Source organism: Odontomachus brunneus, unplaced genomic scaffold, assembly GCF_010583005.1.
Source record: "Odontomachus brunneus isolate Ranch 3 - 2012 unplaced genomic scaffold, Obru_v1 Obru_scaffold_207, whole genome shotgun sequence".
NCBI lineage: Eukaryota > Metazoa > Arthropoda > Insecta > Hymenoptera > Formicidae > Odontomachus > Odontomachus brunneus.
The window spans coordinates 100077-106010 of NW_022639657.1; positions in this window are offsets into that span (position 1 = coordinate 100077).

Genomic DNA, 5934 nt, shown 5'->3' on the forward strand with positions numbered 1-5934 from the left:
AGATTCCGCAAGTTGTTTTAAATATGGATCTTGTAATTGCTTGAATTCTAATTGACGTTCCAGAGGAAATGATTCTACATACGCTATGTGTCTACTTAATGCGTCTACGTGCTGCATTCTATCGCTTGCACGATGAGCCATAATGAATGAATAATTTTGCAACTGTAACGTCCAACGAGCTATTCTTGGATTAAGATTGGCTTTATTAATCGCGTAAACTATCGCATTACAATCGGTTATTACTTTAAAAGTTAACCCATATAGATAAATGTGAAAACGCTGAATGGCTTTTACTATCGCTAACATTTCTAGCTCAAAGCTATGATATTTGGCTTCGGCCGCGTTGGTTACTTGACTATAGTATGCCACCGGAGCCCATAGATTTTTTTCTTGCCTTTGCAGGAGGATTGCTCCTAACCCATGTGAACTGGCATCTGTGTGCAGCTCTGTTTCTGCCGCAGGATTGAAATGTCTTAGAACTGGATATGACGTAAGTTCTTTTTTTAAATTACTAAAAGCTTGCTTAACTTCCTCATTTATCACGAAATTATTAGATTTCTTTAACAGATCTGACAAAGGTTTAGCCTTTCTTGCATAGCTGTCTATGAACTTTCTAAAATAATTAGCCAAGCCTAAAAATCGTTGTACTTCATGTACGTTAGTAGGTAAAGAATAATTATGTATGGCTTGAGTATGCCGATCGCTTAAAGTGATACCTTCCGCTGAAACTATATAGCCTAGGAATTCTACACTCAATTTCATAAACTGGCTTTTCTTATAATTTACTTCTAGTCCGAAACGCTTCAAAATAACCAATACTTCCTGCAACGTTTGAAAATGTTGCTTTACTGAGGTTGACGCTATAAGAATATCATCTATATATACTACTATTTTGTCTTGTCTGATTAGCGGTTGTAATACCTGAACTATTCGTTTCTGAAATTCTGCAGGCGCTTCGCAATATCCAAATGGTAAACGCGTGTATTCGAACTGTCCGTCTGGAGTTGCAAACGCGAAGAACTTCGTGTGATCCGGATGTACGCGGATTTGATGAAAACCATCTCGCAAATCTAGTAAGGTGAATACTTTCTTATCGGCTAATTTTGCTAAGCAATCTTCTACTATCGGAAAAGGATATTTCTGTTTAACTACACGTTCATTCAAAGGTCTTAGGTCTACGCACAACCTAATTGTATTGTTCTTTTTCTTAATAGGCACTACCCTTGCGCAGTAAGGTGAAATGCTTGGTTTAATGATTCCACGGTGCAACAAATCATCTGTTATTTGCCGAATACTCTGTCTCTCGGCTAATGCGAACTTCCGCGGAGCATACGCGTACGTGGAATGATCCTTGAGATTAACCTGTACCGAATAATCATCTTCTTCTAAAGGTATATCGCTATTACTAACATCTAAAATTAACTGAAACGAGATCGAATCTCTTCCTCAAAATCGATAGATATATTATCCAATACTTTATCTAATCCTATTGTTTCCTCAATTATTTCAGGTTTCGGTAATTCTCTGAGAAACATTTTATTCAATGCTGTACCATCAGTTATTCTTGAAGGAAAAATAACTGCCGTTTCCTCTCGCATCAATACATCTCGACCTAATATCATATCGGCTCCCAAAGCAGGAACATCGAGTACATAAAAGGTGAGCTTTATTACCTGATTACTAAGATTTTCCACTTTCATGGTCGACTCAACCATGCCTATGAATCTAATCATCTGTCCATTTATTGATCTGAACTGATTTTCTGGAGGTTGCAATTTATGATTCGCTAATCTGAAAAATCTCTTGTATAACTTGAAAGTTATAATCGAAATCGGACTTCCCGTGTCCATTAACGCATGAAGAACACATTTGCTCCTATTTAATTCGACTATCTTCACTAAGTGACTTTTAGTCTGATTACTTTGTGACTCTTGTCCTAAAACTAGACTAATAGTGTGCGGTGCTTCTCGTGACGCGAAAGTACATTTATTATCCGCCTGTGCGACGACCGATCCTGAGCGCACTACCGGAAGTTGTTCCCTCCGACGAAGTCTAGGACAGTCTTTCTTCAAGTGCCCTGACTGTTTACAATAAAAACAAGTAAAGTCATTTACCCTTGACTCGTTATATCTACAATTTTTTGTTACATGTCCGCGTCTATTACATATTCGACAACTAACGTCTCTAATATTTCCCGTTCTAATCGGAGCGACATTTCTGTCTGAAAATGTCATCCCACCGGTAATGACTCGCATTCTAACTAAGAATTCATCTACGGAACTTAATTCTAATGTAAGAGCTGTCGCGCTCAACGAACTTATGGTAATTCCACTGATTAGCAAGTTGATTATGTCAGCAATAGGTAAGTTTAATCTATGCATTATTGCCAATTTATCAATCGCATACTGATCGAACGTTTCTTTATTATGTTGCCATTTACGTGCCTCAATTTTCTGCATCGTTACATGAAATGGAATACGTTTATCGAAAATTCTAATCAAACTTGTACTTAAATTTGACCACGATTCTAAGATCGATCCTGATTGAAAATCAAACCACCTTTTAGCGTCTTTAATCAACTTAGATGTTGCGACTAACAGAATTAAATTGTCCGGTATATTGTGAATATTAGATACTTGATTGACACGTTGAACCCATACGTGGACGTTCTCCGACTCGGTTCCTCCGAACTCTGGCACCTGTGACGACAGCAGAGATAATATGCCGGCTGACGGAGTGGACCCTGGTTGCGGTTGCACCCTCGTAACCGTCTGCTGAACAAGCCCTGAAGGATGTTCCGGAACTGTCTCGGCTAACCCACTGACACTCGAGGAAGAGGTTTCCCCAACTGGCGAACCCCCTGCTCTACTCGGCCCATGGACGAGAGCATTGGATATCTGTGAGAGCACTTGTTGCTGCTGTTGCATCGCTACTCGTTGTTGCTCCATGAAGTGCTGTTGATTCTGCGTACAACTGGTGACCACTGACATCATCTTCGTGAGTACGTTTTCTAATTCTGATATGTTAATCATTTTTGCCGATGTGACTGACTGCGATTCCTTTACCGTAGGAGTACCTTGACTACTCGCTCTAGGACGCGCCTCCGTTAACGCACTGGTGCTAGTTCTCCTTTGTCTCGGTATCATATCTACCATTGGGCTATTAGTCTCCCAATGACTCATGAGCGCATCTATCAGCAGAAGTCGATCTTCCGAAGTCCTCAGCTGGTATTTACTTGCTTCAGCCTTGAGCTGTTCCAATGTCATGGCATCTAACGCACGTCTTTCCATGTTTTCAGCAACTGTCCCGATTGTCCTTGATTATCGATGCTTATCGGCGTGTCTTTGTTTGGCGATCTACGTGGCTCGACACTGACACAACACTACCTGTTCACGTGTGCACTTGTCCTTCAAAGGTCAAACAGATTTACACGGGTAAGCTGGATCAACTCCCAACTGTTACTAATCAATGTTAATCCCGATTACTTTACACGAATTGTCTCATTAATCAATAATTGCCATAAGGCCCGTATTTAGTCACTATCCCACTTCTGAAAAGGCTGTAAGGGTCTTGGTTGCCCTTTCGGCGTATCCGTTTCTTTCCGTTAACGTTTGAATACGCGCTCCTTGAATCTTTATTGTTTTAGGTGTAAAATAAGTCGCGGATAGCAGCCCTGCTATCACGTACTAGGCAACTTATTTCACGGTGCAGGTGACGGAACGTGATTAATGACTAATGATGAGAACAATTAATAAATGTTTATTATAACGTACAGATCCTTTGTTCCTTACACTTGTTTCGCCAAGTCATACATGAGAAGTCTATCTTAACTCGTACACACACGCACGTGCCCGATCCGTGCTTCACGGTCGCACTAATAAAACACAAATAATACTGTCCTCACTATCGTTATTCTACTAACGTTTCAACCAGACTAAATCTGAACAGATACGCGAACTACTTCCGTACCCACAGCGTTAATTCGCTTAAACTAAATGGGTTTATCCCTTGACCCTAACCGGCCCACAAAACCCGGAGCTCTTAGCTCTTTTCGCTACGCGAGACTCTCTCCGATCTTCTCCTGATCTCTCGCTGGTCTCTTTCTCGACTGCCTCTGGACTCTCCGGCCTTCGTCTCTAACTACCTATTTGAACTATCGGCGCGAAGGAGAGGGAACCTCAGCTCTCGCTACGACAAAAGGCTTTGATCTAACAACGTTAGATGGCGCTACTTATTCTAATTTCTTACAAACTGAACTCTCCAGCATTAGATAGCTTTGGGTTGTCATGAATCACATAATAGTAGTAGATGGTGATGTCTGTAACTTATTCCTATTCTAGGGAAATGACTCAATAAGTATTATCGGAAACACCCTCTGTTTTGCTCTACTCAGTTTCTTCTTTTGCCGTTGTTTGATCCTGGCGACGCTACAGATGTTGACAGAGGGTGGGACCCGATTGACTACAATACGATTAGACACAGATTGTAATGATTGGTTCGACCTAGTAATTCACTAGATAATTCTTTTCATCGGTTGGTTGTGTCCAATCGTATCGTGGTCAATCGGGACGCTCCCGTTTGACAGACACTTATGGCTCCTGCACACAGAACGCGGTAATACTTGCAGCGCGACAGAAGTTCGCACGACAGCCAATCAATATGCTGCTTTCTGTAATAACCTTCTAGCTCTTACGAAAAAACAACATATTGATTGGCGGACTTCCGCCGCGCGGAAGCAAGCATTACTGCGCCCTGTGTGCAGGAGCCATTAGAATCGCCGCTAGCAGTCCATGGTTATATAGTCAAAGGTTTTGACACCGTGATATATAACCTGTCACAATTCTACGCCTCTTTATTCTCCCGTCCGACAATGGGTGCTTTCCAGTTGCGTACACTGTGTTATATAAAACCAGCTTATTGGTTGCATATTATCTTACAAGATATTTTAGATAATATGTGACCAATAAATTGGTTTTGCGTACGTATGTGTCAAGATGTGTTAAACAATTGGGAAACATCCAATGATATTAACCTTAAGAAATGAATTTATGGATCTTAGGAATTTTTGAACGTTGCCAACTTGGAACGCTGTCCCCTCTTTTTTATAGATTTTGTCCGCTTACCTCTTCGATACTACCTAGTAGGGGTGCGTTCGAAAACATCACCCGTGTGTATTTTGTCATACTCAGATCGTTCGAAAACCCCTAGTGGGCACACTGACCATGCGACCATGGCCGTTCGAAAACCGTACTCCGTGGACCACTCGTGTGATTTTTCTCCACTCTCTTTTGCGCGGTGTGAATCGGTGGAGATGGTGGAGAGTGCGCAAAGAGTGCAATACAGTATAAAATTACTAAATTATTTATGGTTTTTTGTTCTTCGAAACATTCGTACAACCATTAGCCATCACGGTAAGATAAAAAATTTAAATACAGCAGTGTAGGTTAGCCAGGTTTAGGTTTATTTCTATAGTGATGTATATTGTCTTTAATAAGTCAGAATATTGTCTTTAAATATAAATAAAGCTAATTAAGCTTTTTGTATTTTATAGGTTCTGAAATTTTCTTACGAGATACGAGGCACGTTAAAAATCACGAATCAGTAACAATTTGTGAAAAAAAAATGGAAAATTTAATCCCGGGTCGTCATATTTTATGCATGGATATTTAAAAAAATAGACAAAAGGATGACAAGGGAAATGTCTATATATACGATGTTAAAGGTAAGGAGTAATAAATAAGTTTATAAATTTCCTTAGGCCTGGTGCCCACGATGCTAGAAATCGATCCGAGTTCTCGGACCGAGAAATATATAGCCAATTAACTTTCCAGATAACTAAATTATAAATTAGTAATTACTAAATTAATTAATTAATTACTAAATTTATTAATTTATTATTAATTATTTTGCTGAGAAGCAATTATAGCTAATGTC